The 20455-nt window shown below is 46.4% G+C and overlaps 1 protein-coding gene across 2 annotated transcripts in view; it reads left to right on the forward strand.

Moving 5' to 3' along the window:
* The first annotated feature begins 1377 nt into the window (after window positions 1-1377).
* The window catches only part of SETD5 (SET domain containing 5), a 65437-nt gene continuing 46359 nt past the window's right edge, over window positions 1378-20455 (forward strand). Inside the window, exon 1 of one of the 2 annotated variants that reach the window (XM_030458250.1) lies at window positions 1378-1551. The gene's annotated coding sequence lies outside the window, so the exon portion shown is untranslated. The remainder of the gene's footprint in view (window positions 1552-20455) is intronic. The other variant, XM_030458251.1, reaches the window with a different exon arrangement.

Genomic DNA, 20455 nt, shown 5'->3' on the forward strand with positions numbered 1-20455 from the left:
TCCCGCGGCGACCCGCCCGACACCCCCGGTACGGCCTTTCCCAGCGAGCCCGGCAGCTGGGCGGAGGCCCCCTCAGCGCAGCCTTCAGCTTTGTCCCGCTGCTCCATTCTTGACACGTCCCTTTAGTTGCTGTAGTCCGCAGCGTTAATTGGAAGCAGTAATTAACGTCCTATGGTCTCCAAATTTGTACGGCCGTTTAAGGGGGTCAAGGGCAGGGAGGGCCCTTCCTTGCCGGTCTCCTCACCGGCGGCGGACAGGACCTCCCGCTTGCTTTCCCCGATGGCTCCGCAGACCCGTCCCGCCGAGCATCAGCGGCCGCACTCCGCAGCCTCTCAAGGGAGAGGCGGTACGTGGGCACCGAGCAGCAGCGCAGGCACAGACCCAGTGCCGCAGCATCCTGCCCGCCCGGCTCAGCGGGGCCCCTCCTCTCTCCCCACCGCCCCTCCCGCCCAGAGGCCGCTCCCCCGCCTCACGCAGCCAGTCCCACGGTCAGGGCCCAGGGCCCTTTGTGCAGGGCTGCGGGTACTCAGAACCAGCCGGCTCTTGGCTGCCGCGGTGTGCTGCCACCTCTGCCCGATGGCCTGTGAGGGGGTGCGGAAGGCGGCAGCTTCCCCCCCCACCCTTCACCTCAGGACAGCCCCGCCGAGTCGGAGGGGAGAGGAGGAAGGGAGGACAGGCGGGCGGGCAGCCACCGGAGTACAGCAGCTCCGCGGAGCCTGAGGGGGAGGCACTGGCGCCGGCTGCCGAGGGAATGGGGCCGGGCCTCCGAGCTGCCTTTCCGGCACCCCTGACGGGACCCCGGCCCAAGTACTACCCCCTCCCCCCGCAGCGCGGACGTGCCGAGCGGCAGGCCCTGCGGCCCCTCCCCCGCGCCAGAGGGTCCGCGCTTGCGCGACGCAGCAGCCGCTGCCACCGCCCAGGAATCCCGACCGCCCGCGCCGCCCCTTCGTTCTGCCACGTGTCCCGACGCGGGAGTTACCCTGCGGAGAGAGGCGCCTCGGCGGGGGCGGAGCCGGGTCCCACCGGTCCCGCCCCTCGGCACGTAGCGCGGCTCTGCCGGCAGCACTGCCGCAGCCCGCCCGGCTCCACCGCCTCGACGCTGCCGGCCGCCCCCACCCACCCCGGTGACTGGCAGCTCCGCCCGCCAATAGGGTGGCAGGACCGTGGGGCGAGCGGCGGGGTGGATGCGTGACACCCAATGAGAGGGGGGAGTGGGCGGGGACGGACGGCGAGACCACAAATGGCGAGAGCGGGTGGGTGGGGCGTTGGCGGCGGCCAGGTGTCCCGGCGGGGCGGGGCGAAGCGGCGTGGCAGCCAACGGGGAGAGGGAGTGGGCGTACCCGGGGCGCCCCTGGCGCCGGCGCCGGGGATCCCCGTGCGCCCAGTGCCGTTTCCGCCCGGCCTGGGGAGAAGCCGCCGCTACTGCTGCCAGGGGGAGGGGCTGACGCCGCGACTGCCGCCGAGGGCTCCCTCCCGCCGGCTGCCCAGGAGACGCCGTGGCGCTGAGCCGGGCCTAGTGCCGCGCGGGGGCCCGGGGAACGGGCCGGCCAGGTAGGCGCGGACGGGTGGGGGACTGGCCGTGCGCGGCGGCGGGGTTGGCGGGAGGGAATACTGGGGCGGGCGGTCGTGGGGGGCTCCCGGCGTGGGCCGCATCCCGGCGCTCCGCCCTGCACTGCTTCGAGGGGCCGAGCGTCAGAGCCCCGGTACGGTGGTGGGGCAGCGCCCTGGGACGCCCAGCTTGACCCGGTGTGGGAGGCCCGGCCCGGTCCGGCCCGACCCAGTGGTGCGGGCCATCATGGCGGTCCCGGTGGTGCGCGCCCGCCCGCGGCGGCCGGGCTGGGGCTGGCGGGTCGGTGTGGGGCCGGGCCTGGCCGCGGGGCATTGTCGGTGGAGGCGAGCTCTGGGGAAGCCCCGCCGTAGGCTGGCTCGCTCGGTTCCCTGTTTTCCCCCTCGTTGTCCCGGGGGGCCTTAGGGGTCGTTGCCCGCTTCGGGGTAGCCTCCTTCGGGCCGCCGCTGCCCGCCCCGAGCCGCCGGTTCCTGGGGCAGACGGTGTTTGACCTGCGTTTTCTGCTTTCTCATGGTGCCCGTGTGGCGTCTACCCCTTAACCCCCCGCTCCCGGCCCGCCCGGCTCCGGCGGCTGTAGCGGCTTCTCCCGCATTCCCTCGCCCGTCACGCGTGGTCGCTGCGGGGTGGGCTCCCTGCCCGGCCCCGTTCCCACCCCCGCCGTCCTCTCTTCGACGGTACCGGCAAGGTCACTGTCGCCCGGCGGCTCGTCCTTGGGTGCCGGTGACCGGAGTTGACCGGGCGGGGAAGCGGCGGCCGGCAGCGTCTGGCCGCCCCCTTGGGGGAGGGAAGGAGGCGAGCTGTGGAAGTGGGGAGATTAGTGTAGCGGTGGGGGTGGGGGGGGGAGTCACAACCGCTTCCCAACCCTCTCCCCGGAGCCAGGATCCCTGGGTGGGCTTTTTTGGGGGTGGGGTGGGATTTCTGCGGGTCGGGGGGGGGGCACAAGGCGCTGCAGGGCTGCGGTGGCTGCTGCGGGTTCTGGCCATGATGTAATGGGAGCATGGAAGGTATGGCCCGGCCGGGGTGAGGGGGCGAACGCCTCTCCTTGTGTGAAGGATGCAGCTGGCTCTCGAAGAACTTGGTGTGCCGGTACATCGTGGATTTCAGACCGTTCCCCTCCACCCTGACTGGATGTTATTGCCATAAGGCAAAGCCTAAACCCAGAACAAGAATTTCCTATTTAAGGAGATTCCCCTTTTCACTTAGATAGGAAATACTAGGGGGTTTTATTTTTTCTTCTTGTGGTTGACCCAGGAAGTCATCTTGTTGCCAGCCTTCTGGGCTTTTTTGCTCTAGAGGTGCAGGGAGGAGGGTGTTGCTTTGCTCTGGATCCTGTGGGTAAGCGTTGAAGGCAGTGACAGCAGCTGCTGTTGGCTCTGGAGCTCTGGTTGCTATGAGAGAAGCTTCAGTAGACTTGGCTGCTATCTCCAGGGAAGGACAGCAGAGCAGCCTCCATTAGTGTGGTGGTGGAGAGATGGCTGGCTCACGTTCAGCAAAGGGTTTTACTTTTGGGGGCTGTTTCCACAGGTCCAAAGCAGAAATGGGGTATGTTTTGATCTGATGAGACAAAAAACCTACAAGGTGGGTTTTATCACAGTTTTTGAGTTAATGGAATTGCACTAAAATGTGGGATGGAAACCCTGAGTTACCCTTTCCAGGTATTTTGATTCGTGTTAAAAGTAGGACAGTGAGAATTGATATGATCTTCCTGTTAAGTGAAGGCTGAAGTCGTGTCTCGTTTGAACTCCACTCTCCTTTCCAGCCAGTAACAGAGCCAGATGCTTTTCTTATTGTTTGTATGTCTCCTTCCTCCCCTTCCATCGCCGGGGCCCCACTTGCCTTATTGACTGGAATTTCTGCTGTGTGCAGTGGGTGTGTGCAGCAGACACCAGCCTGCTAGTGCTGAGGAGGGATTTTCCATTCACAGACCAGGGAACAGTCAAAATAAAGGCCAGGCTCAACTTAGGGACTTCAAACAGAAAGCAGGGAGAGGAGTTTCCCCTCTGCTGCAGAGTAAAATTTATCCTCTGCACTTCTTAGACAGTTGTGTGTCAAAATGTATAGAAAATGCTGCTCTGCTGTGGAATAGGGAGGTGAAACCTCCTGTGAATAATGGGAACCGTTCCTGTTTTTCAGTTGACTCAAATGCTTGATGAAGGAACAGTTTGCAGGAGGCCATTTTTGACGTGACTATGTATTGTGGAATCTGCCAGCTTCTATCCCCACTCTCTGTCTGCCTGACTCCAATAGCTTCCTTTTTTTTTTTTTTTTTTTTTTTTTTTAAGGAAGAATGAGTGCCTTTCTTATCTGCTTAACTAACCATTTGGCACTGGCCTCTGTCGGTATGATATTGTGTTGTTGTCTTGGAGCTATCAGTGTATTCCAGTGCATTTGTTAAAGATGAAACTGTTAGTTGAGGTATGTGGGATGGGAAAAGGGAATGCATTAGCATTAGAAAACAACTGCCATCTTTGTAAACTAACACCTATAATGGGGAGCCCCTTGCCCTGGCCTGAGTTACAGCACTCAGGATTACTATGAGCTTGAAACAAAATTCCAGGGCCAGAATAATGTGAGAGAGATTAAAATATGCCCTTAAATCCACTTGATTGGCAGCAATCACATGCTAGATGCAAATTCTGGGTAGCTTTTGTATTTGAGGATCTGTAGCACCCAAGTTGTTTCTCAAGGTGGGGTGGGAAACTTCTGACCCACCTAAAATGCATCCATTGCTGGCACTGGATGTCTTGTCAGCAGCCTGGCACAGAGTGGCACGGTAATAATAATGACCTTAGGATTTTGTGAGTATGAAAACCAGCTCCTCAGTTTAATAAAATACAGCAAGTGAGCCTTATGTCCCCTTAGTCTTTGTTTACAGTCTCTCTGCACATTATAATGGAGAATTAATCTGCTGCCTCGCATCCTGTTAAATGACTGGCACCACTTTGACAAGGCCCTGGCTTTTCATTTTACTGTCAAATCCCAAGTGACCTGAAAGTAATACTCCTTAGCTAATGTTGTCTGCAAAAACACCACCCCAAGGTGAGGCAGTGAAATCCCACACATGTATCAAGCTCTTTTTAGAAAGAGGACTCAGTAACAGCCAGATCTTACTTGGAACAATAATAGGTCAAAGCTGAAAAAAACATAGGAAGGAGATAGCAATGAATGGGCTTTTCAGAATATGCAAAAGTTTGTGCCCTTTTTCTGAGGGTCTGGGGGCATGCAAGGGAGAACTAAATGTGTGGTGTTTCAGCCATGTAATTTCTTAGGCTGACCCATCCATTCTTTCTCCCATTTTGGGTGATCAGACTTTTATAACCTTGTTTTGCATGATGTGATGAGATAAAAATGTTTCTATCTGTTCTGGCAAAAGTAAAACAAACATAATGAGTGTCCAGAGGTTTGAAACTTCAAAAATCATTGTTCTCATGGCAGTATTGCTGTACACAGATGCACATTTGTGTTCTCTGGTGCTGTTGGTGTATGTAACTCTGAAATCTTGCCATTAAAGTCTCATGTTATACACAGTATCTAAGAAAGCTTGCAATAAGATAAGTTTTTAATGTATATATGCAAGATACAGTAAGAGTACTTTTGCTGAAAGTGTTAAATGTATGTTTAAACATATAGCATGTGAGATGCTAAGTCTCAGCTGCTTCTGTGAAACTTAAGGTGCTGTTTGATTTTAAAATAAAGACTTTGTTGCATTTTACTTGTCTATTTTGTTTTTTGCTCTTCCTTTAGGTTTTTTTTTAAAACTATGGATATTAAAGGTGTTGCAGATTCTAGCCCAAGCCAGTCTTGGGCTTCCGTGGCTGGCTTTTGGCAAGAGTTACTGTACAGTAAATTTGCATTTACATTGTTACAGACGTTTTTGTGTAAATCTGTCTTAGCCTAAACCTTTTGCTTATTTTGAGAATGGAAAAAAACCCACCACAATTAAGCAGCAAGAGTTCAGCATCCTGAAACTGTGGGAGCTATGGGCTGTTTTCCACTTTTTTTACTTAATTCCTTATTGAAGTTGTTGGGGGTTTCTTGGTTTGTTGTGTGATTTGGATGGGGGGGTTTTTTGGTTTTGGGTTTGGTTTTGGGTTTGGTTTTTCTCTTTTTTTACAGGATTTGCTATTTTTATGGCAATTTTCCAGTATTCCTGTAGCAAATCAGCCGAGCGGTGGCCCCTGTCCCTGCTGAGCAGGGAGAATGTGCAGTGCTCCTGGCCTCCCCGCTGAGCTCATGCAGGGGTGGGACTTGCTAAGCTGCTGAAATCGCAGCTAATGCCTACTGAGCATGCTGAGAAACAGTTTTTCAACTGCTCCCAGTTTAAATTTTTTTTCTTCTATAATTAGTAAAGATGCTCTTTGTCTCAGAGGATGATCTGTGCGACAAATCAGGAGATTCTTGTTCATCTTTCCCCCCTCCCCCCCCAACTAGTGGTGAAGTATTATTTTCCTGTAACAAAAATAGCTAAAGGGATTTTTCCCTCGTTTCAACTGATGAGTCTGAACTTGAAAAGCTGTAGCCCAGAAGAAGAAATCTGAAGTGAATAATAGCTCTAACGCTTTGCTTTTTAAATTTTTTTCTTTTTTTTTGCCACAAGCCCTGCAGGAGTGTCAATATTGTTTAAATTGTAAATCTGCAACTTTCTGATCCTTATTATCCAATATAAAGCTCAGAGTAGAACAAACAAATTGTATTTTTAAATAGTAAATTTGAGAAAGAGAAGCTTTCTTGCTAAGTTTATTTTCCTCCTACCATATACACGCAAACCTCAATTATTTTAGTGAGCAATATGGGAAATACTCAGAAAAGGGTACTGGTGTGCTCAGATTTCAAGGTACAGAAATGTAGGAGGACTTGTCAGCAGTTTGAGTGGCAAGCTTTTACTGAGCAGGACAAGTAATTTCTTTTCTGGTCAGGAATCTAGTAGTCCCACATTCACCAAACATGAAGGAAAAGGAGGGAAAGAAGAGGGAGGAACATACACGAGTGGCATTGAGAAACAGTCAGGAATTTGGCTTTTAGAGTGAAGTTTGGAAGTGATCTGTTGTTTATGCTAAAGTTTAATCCTTATAAACTTGATAACATAGACAGGTCTTGCATTCCTCCCCAAGGGTCACAGAAGGGCTAAGTTTAGCAAAGGGGAGGTATCCCAAGCAGTCAGATTCATGCAGTTTTCAAGGCAACAAACTTTTTTGCTTATTCTCCCTGTTCTAAACAAGCTTGGTTATTTTTTTCACTTACAAGCAGCATTTTAGGACAGAAAGTGAGTTAGTTTTAAACCAAAAGTGCTTGAGCCCTAAAATATTTCAAAGTAATTTCAGAGTAGAAAGTGCTTTTCATGTGTTCATATTTAGAGCATGATTACAATGGCAATCATGCACATTGACAAGAAGATATTGTCTGGATTTGGTAGCTGCTCATTTAGTGACTCAGGCTTATTCCTGTTGTCCTTGTGCAGCTCATACCAGGGTTTTCTTCTCTAGCCTTGTTGAGTTACAGGACAAAACTTTTTCAGTGACCACATCAACAGCCCAGAAAATAGTTTGAAGTTCTGATACTCAGAAGAATACTCTTGACTTTGAAGTGAGCGGTTTGAAATGCAAGTTGTTGATAGGGAAGGAGTGTGTGACCTGCCATGAAACTTTTTAACAGAACATGCCTGGTGGTGATGATTCAGTAAAAAAAAACTAAAAAAAAAGGGTGCAGCTTGGAGCTTTAGTTTGTTGGTATCAGATAATGCAGTCTCTTGGTTTTGCATAGGCTCCCAATCATGAAAATAAGTGACCAGAGGATTTTTGAGCATGGTGTTCCATGGAAATATTTGGGTAAGTAAGCCTATATTAGACAGTGCTGCTCAGACTGGAGGAGGGGAAAATGCAGTTTGCTTCTGGGAGTGCAGAATATGGGAGTTGCAGGCGTGAAAGCTGGTAGGAGGATGGATGAATACTGAGGCTTTTCATCTCAGCTCCAGGTAGTGCAGAGAATGGAAGCAGCAGAGTATTTCTCAGTGTAGCCTGATTTTCCAGCTGTGCCTTTGCACAGAGTACATCTTTACTGATATCCCTTTGGGATACTGGTGTGGAAGGTTCCCAAAGAGCAATTCTCAAATATTTTTGTGGGAGAGAGTGAGGAGGTGAGAATGTATCCTTGCTTGAAGGCAGGAAAGAATACACTTGAACAAGTTTGAGAACCAGTGATTTAGGGAACTGATGTGCCCTGGGGGTTCAGCATGGAGCTTTTAAAATTGTTAGCACGTCTCAACCTGAGTTGTAATATCAATTTATAGATACTTGGAAGAATATATGTGCCTTTTGCATTCATGTGGCCTTTAAATAAAGACACTAAACCAAATAATTTCCTGTGTTTTGGTGGCATTAGGTTGGAATAACTTGTAATCATGCTGCAAGAATGTTTTCAGTAACATGACTGTAGATTAGCTTTTGCCACAGCAAAGATCTGGAAGCTTCCTGTGTAAACACAGCTAAAGTGAACCTTTGAAGAAAAGACAACTGCTTGATCAAGCTAAGTAGGCTCTGCTTGACTGTAGAGGAGACTGGCTTTTGGATTCAGAGTTCTCTTCCAGTTTCATGAATTTTAAGGGGTTTGGGGTTCAGGATGGCCTGGAGGTTCACAGGCAACAAGGGTGCTTGTAGGGTGAAAGTCAGGTTCTAAGCTCGCCACAAACTTGCTTTGTTGTGCAGTTCTTCTAATATCCACCTCAGGGTTTGCTCATATATGGAAATCCATGTGTTAAACTGCAACGGGTGTTTGTGACACACTGTGTGTTCTCTGCACAATTTTCCACAGGTTTTTGTTGCACACCAGTGCTACAATTCCATTGCAGTTCAAGCTGACCCAATGTGCTGCTGCCACAACCTGCTCCCCACCATCCCTTTTACCTGTGTTCTGGCCCATGCCTGCCCCAGCAGTGAACTATTCAGGAAGGCAACTGAACACTGAATTCCATATTTGAAATTAAGAGTTTTCTGCTGGCTTCTGCCTGAACTGCTCAACTGTTGGGTCAGGTTAGCACCAGTGCAGAAAGGGCTGGGGAGGCTGCAGTGAAGCTGTGCCAGCTGAAGTCAGCTTGAAACTATTGCAGTACTGCACCCTGTGAGTGAGGTTACTCCGGGTGAAGTTACACGAGACAGCTGAGTACATCCAACAGCTCTGCTGCTGAATGGGGGAAGTTTTGCTCCCCCTTCATCTTCCACCCGACGGGGAGTTCTGCCTTTTCTGTTTGCCAGCTCTGGTTTTTACTGGATCCTTCCTCTGCACTCCTTCAGCTTGCTAACCCAGCAGAAAGCTATGTTGGGGTTATTTTATGTTTTGGGTTTTGCTGGATGATTTTTTTTGCCAAGATAGTGAACTGAATTGGCTCACCCAGAGATTTGACAAGCATCCAGAGCCCTCACAAAATAAATAGGGGAGAGCATATGGGTGGAAGTGCAGAGGATGTGGTGGGGACCAGAGAAGGGGAGCAGGGTCTCTGCCTCTCAGTGGCAGTACACAGTGTGTGGCCAGCTCAGGCAATCCCTTGGAAGTTCACGCTCCTTTTAGGGGAGAATGAGCTGTTACCCACTGCGTGGTGAGCAGTCTGCAATACTGTGGTCACTCAGTCACTATGTTTTCTTTAGACAAAATGTAGCTCCGTGCTTTAAGATTGGTTATGTAGTCTTTGGTCTGTCAGCCCTGATTTGCTGGGGAAGCTGGTCAGGTGTGAGTTTTAACATAGGCTTGATATGTGATGGTGGAAAAGTGTTGCAACCTGAGCGTGGTGCTTAACTGTTTTGAAATAGCAAGTGCTTGTAGGTATGTTTTTGCAGAAAGTTGGAGTGATGTCTCAAGACATCTTTGGAAGAAGCGAAAATGTTAATTAGTATACAAGGATTCCAAATGTATCTAAGTAAATGCAACGATCACTCTTTGTTGTTATCCTTTTTTTTTTTTTTACCTGTTATTAAAATTTTTATTTTGCATTTATTTGCCAGTCTTTGTCACTTGTGAGATACTGAGGCATGCAGAAAGTTATGAATTACTGACTATACATTGTCAATAAAATGTATTTTAAAAAAAAAACATAGTTAAAAATTCATGGCATGAATTCCATATAACTTTGCTGAAAGTATATAGAGACAGGAGTGCAACTGAAACAATGCAACAATTTAATTCAGCCAAGGCCAGTTTGGCCTTGAATCCAATTTCTGTAATATGGAAAACTTGGTTACAGCAGCATGTATTTGAAACAGAGCAATTGTCTGTGTATTGCAGGTCCTCTTGTGTGCTGTGTCTGCTCACTGTAAGATGAAGCTTTTAGTTTCATATGTAATAGAACTTAAAGCAGCATTTTGGCTATTTGTGTTTGAATAAAGCTGTTTATTTAAATGTTAGCATGTCATGACACCTCCAGATGCAATACTGCTGTGCAAAATTTCCTGTCCAGTGCTAGCAGTATATCTTTTAAGCAAATCTCATCTGTTGTGAGGGTGATTTTTTTTTTTAATAAAAACCTTTGCAAATAGCCCCAAATACTTTGCAGTAAGGAAACTAAGCAGATTGTATTGTATTTTGTGTTTTATGCTTCACAGCCGATAGCAGTTTTTCTGTGTTTGCAGAGAGGCAGCTGGCTATCAAGGTAAGCAGTAGGGAGATGTATGTAGACAGAGATCCTGTGTGCTTCATCTGAACAGTTGTCTGCTCCTTGTCTGTGCCCCCAGATAAGTACCCAGGGTTGGGACACATCCTTTATCTGACAGTGGCCAGACACAGGTGGAAAGTTTTATCAAGTAATAGATGTCATATTTTGGAGTACACCATCACAAACCTGTCTCTTTAGGTAAGTGTCCTGTCAGTAGTAACATCTCTGCTGAGGTTAAAGCTATAATTTGCAAGGTATGGAAAGGAAATGCCTTTATGCTGCCCTGTGAAGGTCACATTTGGAGAGGCTTTGGGTGCTCTGCCGGAGGTGGGAGGCATTTGGATACTGAAGTCCCAAGCTAATGGCATCCTTTACACACCTATGGAAATTGACATTAGTGCTGCTGGAAGAGAGGTGTTTGTCACCTTTCCAGCTGAGCTCCTGAAACACACAGAGCAAGGTGTGGGGCAGTCAGAAATTCAAGAAGCCAAGCAGCTTCTTTCATCTGGTGGAACAAGTCCACTGTTTGGTGAATTCTCTTTGGCCACTATGGGTTCAGACTATGCTTTAGGAAAAAGGTCTGATACCGAATTTGTAAGAGGATGAAAAATGCATAAACTGGGAAAAGACTTTCCCTACAAGGTTCCAGAGAACATAAGAGTGAAATTAATGTGTCACAGTTGCTATTTCCTACTCCTGTATTTCTAAGTCTTACATATGGAGATAGAAGTAATAAATTAATAAAGAATAAAGCACTAGCATATTCTAACAGTGAGACTGTACATTTAAATCTGCAGTCATTAGTTAGGCTTTTCTTGGGCACAGCTTGGGACTGACAGCTTCAAACTGGTCAGCAGAAATTCATTGAATCATGTGGAGAAGAGGACCTTGAAGGCACAGGGAGAATAAAATGGGATGGTCAAATGTTGATGTAATTTATCTTTTTTTTTTTTTAAGAAATGTATGAAAATGTAGCCAAGATCCTCATGGCAAAATCCTTTGACTGAAGATTCCTTCTTTTTAAAAAAACCCAAAACATTCAGCAGAGATGGATGGGAGTGACTTAGGAGCAGGATGTTCTTGCAAGCAAAGTTTGTAGCTTTCTGTTGCTCTTCCAGTGTCAGAGTTTAAGACATCACTCCTTCTTCTGAGTGATAGTGAATTAGGCTTTTCCCATGAGAGTCATTGTGTTGGGGTAACATTTGCAAGGAATTCTGATATTTTCAGTTTTATGTGAAGAGAAGGTTGTGAGGGAGTAAAGAAATGGCCTTGACACATACTTGAGAAATGATGGAAACTTTTCAGCATTTTGTAAAACAAAATTACCCAAGTTGTTAAGAAAAAATGGTTGTTACTGAAATGGTATGTGGGTTTAAAATATAAAAATTCATCTTGAACAATGGGGCTTCTTGTGGAATTCTGTTAGTACTGAGAAGGTGTGATTTAGCTTAGGTTAAAATCTCTCTGGTTGAACTCATCTTCCCTGCTTTCTGAGAGGCTGCTGCTTCTCACCTGCGATACATGTGTGTGTCCTTAGCCTGTACTGACTGTGAATGGAACAAGTGAAATGGCCGCAGTGATTTAAATTCTTTTCAAGTGCTTTTTTTTTCCCACCCAAATGTTCAAGTTGCAATTTTGCCAGGTCAGTTTGTCCCCCATCCTGTTCCTGGTTAAATCTGATTTATCTCTACTTCTCCTGTGCATGGCTGGAAACATGGCATGGTGCCTCAGAAGTAGTATTCTGATTTTACTGATAAAATTAAGGCACAGAACCCATACTGCCTTGCACAGAACATGTTACAGGCAGTGGAGAGATAAGCCACGGATATTTTTGACTCCTGGTCTACTGGTGCAAATTGCTTCTCTTGGACTTTTTTAGGTACGTCTCTCACCCATGCCAGTCCTTACCTCTGCCCACCTGTCCATGTTCTGTAGTGCTGTGTTGCTTCAGTATTGTTTTCTTTCAGTAGAGAAATCAGTAATCTTAATACTGGTGTGGTGGGAAGTACATTGCGTAGTGGCTACATTTGAAAAGCTCTGCTGTGTCAGTTGTTGATGGGGAAGCCTGGTAATGTGAGCCAGGGTATTTTAGCTGTTTGCCTTCACTAGCACTGTAATGTTGGAGATTGGGTTAAGAACAATGTTGCTACTGATTTGTAGCCATCAGGACTGATAAACTATGTGAAGGGGCCTTCAGAGTATCTTGGCAAACTGTGTTTGGATACTTAGTGCACACAAATTCTATCTGCATTATTCAGGAAGATAATTCCTGTCTGTGCTGCTCTCCTCCTGTGTTGAGATCATTCTTCTATCCAACTGTTACCCAGCTGAGATCTTGATAGTTCTCAGTTTTTCCATAATGACAAAATCAAATTAGCCCTACAATGACTGGTGCATGTTAAATTCCTCTCAGTTAAAGCATGTTCCTCTGAATATTCTCTGGGTAATTTTTTTCTTGGGGGAAATGAGCATCTTTGGTTTGAAAGAGAGAGGAGAAAAAGATGCAGATTAGGAAATGCTGATGTTGAAGGTACAGGGAGGAGCGTGTAGCTTTCTTCTAGAGCATAATCTGTCCAGCTGTGACTTAGTCATCTTCAGTCTTATATAAAATGCATCCAATCTAAACAGTTGAGCATCTCCCTCCCGAATGCGGCAGACCGGCGTCTTTTATGTTTATGTGGAACTGTAATAGGTGCAAGCCATCTTCTTAGGAGTGCCTTCGTACTTGTGAACCTGCAGCATCCATCATGCTGTCAAGCCTCATTTACTCATGTGATGGGATTTTTTTTTTTATTCTGTTGCACAATTTTTCCAGGTTTAAAGAGGTTCCTTGCTGTTGGCAGGGAATACAGCACTGATAATCTTGGGCAGGAGAGCAAAGAACGTAATGTGAGAGTGACTCTCCCAAGTCAGACTGAAGGTTTTGTTCATCTCTGAAAGGGCCAAAAAATGATGGTTATGGAAGAATGTAAGGCTAGAGCATCATAGGATCTTGGATAACATCGCTGATTTCAGTATGGTAGATCATGCTGTTGCATTAAATACAGTGCTACTCTCAGTTGCTATGATTTCACATATCTGATCTTTAAGGAAAGGGGGATAATTAACTATTATGGCTTTTGTATGGTTATCCGTACATCCAATATGTCCACATTAATCCTTTGCTTATATAACTACAGGGGTTTTGGAGGGGCATGGGAGATTCTTTTTAGTGACTGAATGAAGAACTGAGAAGGTTTTTGAAGGAACTGGCCTGTGCGAGTTGAAAAATACTGTTTTAGTTAAGCAGTGATGGACATCCTCACTTAGGTAGTCAAGGAAACAGATCTGTGAGTGTCTTGTTAAGTAACCATATTTATAAAGGTAGGTGCTGGTAAGTCTTACACTGTGGACATGGATTATTAAAATTACATCATTACATATTACATTAAAATTATATCAGTTTACATTTCATGAAGCTGCAGGTAAGCTAACACCTTACATCACTGATGTATGCAGTAGAGCAGTCTCCTTTGGAGGGGCAGCCAGAGCTGCAGCTTCACTTAGGTAGTTTGAAGTGTTCTCCAAAGGCTTCTGAGAAAGTGTTTGATGTAGTTTTAGTTTAAAAGAAGAAAAGTTTTATACTTTTTTCATAAGGACTGCAAATGTACTATGCTCACTGTGAAGACTTAATGGCTTAGGCTGATACTGCCTGGGGACCTCTATGCATGATATTAAATTTTCCCCAAAGAGTTGTGTTAAATCCATATACTGTGTTTTAGGCTCTGCTTGACAAACATGGCCTAGCTCATTTGTAAGCTGCAGTGCCAAGTGTCGAGAAAGACTAGGTGAGATTTTTCCAGTCTTTGTTAGGTGGAAAGTCAGATCATCAGAAGGTTATTTTTGGCCTTAAAATGCATAGTTACGCAAACCAAACACTAAATGGCCCTGGAGAAGAAATGAGCAATGCAGTGTGCAACCTGATCCAAGCTAGCACTGCTTTGGGGAGAGGAGAGGGCTTCAGTCAGTTAACTTCCAGTGACTCCTTCCAACCTGGATTGTTCTGTGGAAGTTGGACTGGGTGCAGGAGGTGTGGGGTCATGCCTGTTCTGCTTGGAGAGGGCAAGAGTTAGGAGGAAGAAGGCAGGGTACTGTGACACTAGAAGCAGTTGTGCTGTAGAAATAATTGCATTAACAGTGGAGATCTAAAATATCTGGGAAAGGACACACCTAGCCTTCTAAAAGTTTGAGATTAAATCAGCTTTTAATTTACTGCTCTTTAGAATCTTTTTATCTGGATAGCATAAAATACTTGATAAAGTTTCTGTCAGATAGACACTTGTGAGATAATAAACTGTGTTTTGGGAGCTCTGAATTGTTTCGCAACATTTCAACAAAAGATATTAATCCATCCAGTTGCAAGGTGATGCATTTGTTAGCAGAACTGCAAACCCACCTCATACATTGTGAAAGAGCATTTTGGAAAGCAGTAACTCAAAGGGCTTTAAGGTCTTTACAACTAGTTGCCTCTGCAAGGTACTTGGGCCTGTGTTTCATTCAAAAGGATTAATGTAATTCTTGAGTATATTGAGGAGGAAAAAAAAAAGTGGGGGAAAGGAATGTGAAGCAAAAATAAGTACTCTTAAAAACGCGGCAACATTGAGGCTGACACTGGAACTGAATTTTGCTTTCCATGCTTCAAGAAGAATGCCAGTGTATTTGGAGAGAATTCAAAGGACAGCTGCAGAAATGATCCAGGGACTGGAAAATAAGCCTCATGATGTGAGGCTTAAAGGAGCTCAACTTTACTCAGCTTATTGAAAAGACAATTGAGAGAGGACTTGATCTTTCTCTAAAAGGACTTGTGAGATTTGCTGACAAAGGCATAGCAATATCAACTGAGGTTACAAATTCAATCTTGAAGTACAGTTTCTTACCAGTGATAATAATTGGACTGGCTTATAAGGAAGGGGAAAGGAGCAAACATTCATTCTAGCCCTTTAAAACAGGCTAACTAGTTTATTTCTAGAGAAAGTATATTGTGTTGGTTTTGTGTTGTGGGGGGTTTTTTATTTTTGGTTGGTTGGTTCTGGGTTTGGGGTGTTTTTTTTTTGTGTGGTGGTGGTCATTTTTTTTTTTTTTTTTTTTTTTTTTTTTTTTTTTTTTTTTTTTTTTTTTTTTTTGTGTGTGTGATAATATTCCTTGAAGAGTCTTTAAAGATTTTGTACTGTGGTCAGTTGGCTCAAGTTCAGATACATGCACTCACAGTCAGAGCCAAGATCATGGATCATGAAATTAAGATTAATTTAGAGGAGAAATAGTTAACCTAGTGCTAGAATACTCGCTTGCATAAGACACTTAAGATGTGAAGGGAACTCTGAAATTAATACTTTGTGGCTTGCATTGTTGGAACTCAGTTCTTTCCCATACTGGGTTGTTTCAGATGGTTTAAGATATGGTTAAGGTTTCTGAAAGCCTCTGTGGAGCAGCCTGATGTAACTGTGTACACTCGCTGTGTTCAGATGAGTATTTCTGAATTCCAGGTGACCGCAGCAGAAGTCTGTAAGTCTTTTCCATCCTTTTTTAGAAACGGTATTAAAAAAATTGGAGAACAGCAATATGCTTACTGTTCCTCTGAGAGGTAAAGTATGCACGAGTTCTCCTGGTAGGTTTCATTCTTAAATTAATGTGGGATATTCTTTGTCTCACAAGTTAACTGGACTTAGTTGGAAAGTGTATTGATGTTTGAAACAGTATTAGATAATTGTCAGGAGTAGTCCAATGGCATTGGTTGTTGGATTTCATGCCATCCAAATGAGAATACTTTGGTTGATTTTGCTCCTCCCTTGCTTTGTAAGTTCACCTGGGGAATTGAGTGACTCAGTTTGGTAATGGCTCCCCATCGTGCTTCTGCTTTTTATTTTCATTTGTCCATTCCACCACTCCCTCGATGGCTGCTGAGTTTCTCTATTTCCACAGATTACGTTGTTCTAATGTAGAAATGCAGAGCTCTTAAATTCCCTTCTGGTAGCTCACAAAATCTGCTGCTTTGTGCAGGTAGAGCTCCCCTGGTCGGCCCTGCCTGTGTGCACACTTGCCCGTGCCTGCACAGAGGAGCATGTGGAGCTACATGGGTTGCTTTCACCTCTTTTCCTGTGCAGCTGCATTCCTGCCTCTCCTCCAGGTCTGTCCTGGGAGGAGCCCATGGCTCTCGTTTCTGCAGGTGCGCAGTAAGGAAATGCTTCTGTGTCTTAAGGAACAAAAGGCAGCTCAAAACTCTGCAACTTTTTGAACATAAATTGTCACATAAACCCATCTGTTTCTGAGCAGAGAAAGAGGTTGTTAGCAACTGCAAGTTTCCTTGCTCAGGGTAAAGGAAAACTGCAGAAACATGTTAGGGCACTACATGGTGTAAAGCAAAGGCCTCCAAAGGCCTTGGAGCTCTAGTGCAGCAATCATTGCTACCCACCTTGCCTGGACAGCCCTGTCTGTCTTAACCTGCAAAAGTGGCTTCCAGAAAGTGCTACAGACAAAAGAGGTTGTGAAGTCTGAGCAGTAAATAAATGTCCTCCCTACCATGACTTTCCTCTTTGCTGTCTCATCACCCCCCTCTCCCCAGCACTGAGGGGCTGATGGAGGTGATCTGCTGGAGGAGGATTGTCATCCTCTTCAGCATGAGCAGTTGTCACATTTCAATCTGGTTGTACCTAACTGTGCTTAGTTGCATTTGCAATAACCAGAAAAAAGTCCTCAATATATTACTCTGCTCGTGAATCACCATTCAAAAAACCCAGTGGTTGTGGTAGCAGATAGCATTTCATTATTCATGTGTTACAGAACCACTTGCTCAGCATTGCTTTCATGTGAGCTCCACAGTGAGCACTCTTGGCCGACTGTTTGATGTCGGTACTCCTGTGTTACCACCCACTTCCAGTTCAGGTAGTTGGTTACAGTGTTGTGCATGCATGGAGGAGCTCTTATCAAAAGAAGAGAGTACTAATTTATCTGCAAGTCACCTGAAATAACTCTGGTTTACCTGACTTTTGTTTTTTGTTCAGTCACTGGTTAGTGACTGCTAATTTCTGCTCATCTGCATTTACTTTGAAAATGTGTTAAACTGGATTATCTGCTTCCCACTTTGTTAACAAAAAATGGGCTAATCAAAAAGTGACCCTGATTCTCAGGGCTGTCTGTACTGCTGAGCTTTGCCTTTCTTGCCAGCAGTTACAAAGCAGGTATTTGGGATCTTCCTAAGTGTCACACCTTCTCCTTGGTGGTTGTGAGAGCAAGTCTTTGATTATCTTTGTCACGGTTTAACACTGGCCCGGCAATTAAACCGAATAACAGACGCTCTCTATTAATCTCTCTGTCCTTGATAGAGAAAGGAGAGAGAATAAGGGAGAGAGACTTATGGGTTGGAAACTAAACTACACAACTTTAATGAAACAGTAATGATAAATAGGTAAAATTACTAAATATATACAAATATACAGGAAAATGGATACCACATTCCTCCCCCCTCCTTTCCCCCAATAACTCTCACGTCACCACCGAGGCTGTAGGGCAGCCCTGGGAAAGTCCAGGCTGGACTCCTGGAGTCGGCAGCAGTCGGGAACTGGAGGCAGGAACACACAGATATGGGCTGGCACGGATCAGGACCACAGGCAGATGAACAGACAGGATCCTTCCAGGATGCCGGGTGAAGGAAGGGAGGAAGGGAAAAGATCTGGAAAGATCTGGCTCGGCCCTCGTGATGCCTCAAATTTATACTGAGTGTGACGTATATGGGATGGAATACTCTGTTTGGTCAATTCTGGTATCTGTCTTGTCTGTTCCTCCCCAAAGGAGGGTTCAGGTGGGACCTCTTTACTCCTTCTGGACGGTAAAATGTTTTCCTCAGAGCTGAGCAGTGTCCTTGGCTCTGCATACCAGTCTCTAGCAGTAACTATAAACATCAAGTGTTATCAATCCTAGAAGCACACACTATCTGAGAAACTTAGCTAAAAGCAAAAGTACAAGACAGAAAATCACCTTTATCCTGGCCCAAACCAGGACAATCTTGCTTTACCAAAACTTATCAGAATAACTCAGTGAAACTTATATTCTGTAAAGCTCAATGGTCCAATATGTATTTGCTCATGGCAATAAATCTGACTTCTGTCATGTAATTGGGTGAATATCCACTGGACTGAGGATCCAACATGCAGAGCCCAGGACATGCCATGCTGTGTGTCAGTAGTACTTGCATTTTGGGATCACCACATATTTTGACAGTCCCAAAATACAACATAATGTGAGGAGCCATAAAAGTCAGCCACTCTGAAGAACATATCTTGAACATAATTCAGCATCAGCAAGTAGGTAGAAGCCATAGAAGGGGAAATAAGGCTTTATGGCTGATATGCATCCTTTGGGCCTTCTTGATTGCTCTCCACCATTGTCCTACTGACTGCACTCTAACACGTTTTATGCTGGGAAAAGTAGATCTGCAGGAAATGTGTGAATTCTCTAGGAGTCCCAGAACCATCTTAAATGACTAAGAGTACCATTGGGCACTGGTGCTTGGGCAAGTGCCACAGCTGGTGGCATTTCCTAAAAGGTATCTTTGAGAAGGTGATGGGTGGGGCTGAGCTTTGAAACCTGCCATGGTGCTGGGAGATTGCTGAAACCCTTATTAACCCAGTAAAATTCACTGGCTTTTAATGCTGCTCAGTGATTATGTAGCTCAATTAGTAATTGTATCCATCTGTCCTGCTGTGTGTGGCACAGGTGGTAGATGTTTTTGTAGCCAGGTTTCCCACACAAGGCACTTCAGGCAGACTGGTGTTTTTTGGGATGTGGTACAGGAGCATTACATAAGCTTGGAGTAACTTCCTTACAACACTGAGAAAAATACATTTGCATGATCTCGAGCCCAGGTGCAAAACTTGCTGGTTGCAAACCACAGAGGCTGAGCTGGAACTAGGGGGAGGGCACTTGCTGATGGTTTGAGCCGGGCAGGCAGGGGTCAGAACAGGCCCTACAAATGGGAAGGAAGGCTGAACCTTTGCTTGGGAGCCATGGCTCCATAATTACCACACTGTGTGATGTTGCCATGGCTGCCCAGCCTGTCCCTGTGTGGTTTCCTGGTGTGTGAGAGCATGGCCAAGGCTGCCGGCGAGCTGAGAGTTGCTGTACGTGTTTGGGGAGCTCAGGCATGCGCTGGCAAGTCAGTGATGGGAGGATCCCCAGCTCAGAGATTTGAGGCTTTGGGTTCAGTCTCTTGTCCCGTCTCTTCCCTCCAGCAGATCTAAGGACAAGCTGTGATTTTTGCAGGACTTTAAAACCCTCTTTTACTACTTTCTCGCTGTCACAAGGTCCTTCGTTCTGCCTGAAGCTGTGGTCATGCTGGGAACGATGTGGCAACGTGAAATGGAGGATCCTGGGGGGTATGGAGAGAGTCCTGGCGGGGGAAGGGGGGGTTGTGGCTCCCTGGGCTGGATGGGCTCTGGCGTGTTTTGATCCGCGATCCTTTGGCCCCCTTGCCATCTGCATAGCCTGTGAATAGTTTTCTCTGGCACAGACCTTGTTCCTCAGTGTTGCATCATCTCTGGGAGAAAGGCCAGGTCCGGAGCCCCAGCACAAAGGCTTTCTGAAGCCGATGAAGCTTGTTCTGTGTGCGGAGCGTCCCTCTCCTTCCTGTCGTCCTTTCCATGGGATTCCTGAAGCAGCTCCCATCCAAGAGCCCCTTCGTCAACAGCTGCTTTATCTCCGCTGCTTCCTGCACACCTGGCTGATGCAACGTCTGCATTGGAAGCTGCTGCTGAAGTCTCTGGAGCTGGGTTGTGAGCCCTGGCTGGGAGTGGCCAGGCAGGCAGCCCTCGTCACGTGGAGGCCTTAAATAGATGGATAAAGGACGTACAGCCAGACCTGCAAGGCGGAGAGTATTTAGTGGGATTACAGAGAAATCTTTTTTCCAATGCTAGGGCTGGAGGCTGCAATCCTACTCCTGGCAACTCGTTTGTGGTTAGCCTTCCACTGGTTGCAACTTCACTGTGTGCCAGTAAATTCTGCTGATTCCCCTTCTATATTCAGTGATTTCCCGTGACTCTGGACTGTCCGGATTCTCATGGGAACTGTAATTCTCTGGGTTTGGATCTGATCCTAGTTATTGCCCTTTATTGCTCTGTTTGCCTCTGACCTTGCATGTGGTATAGGCTTTTCTCTGAAATCCCTTCAAAACTCAATTTCAAGGTCAAGAGGTGGAGGAGTTTTTTGAGAGGGGGTGTTGT

This window comes from Calypte anna, chromosome 12 (assembly GCF_003957555.1).
Source record: "Calypte anna isolate BGI_N300 chromosome 12, bCalAnn1_v1.p, whole genome shotgun sequence".
NCBI classification, from domain to species: domain Eukaryota; kingdom Metazoa; phylum Chordata; class Aves; order Apodiformes; family Trochilidae; genus Calypte; species Calypte anna.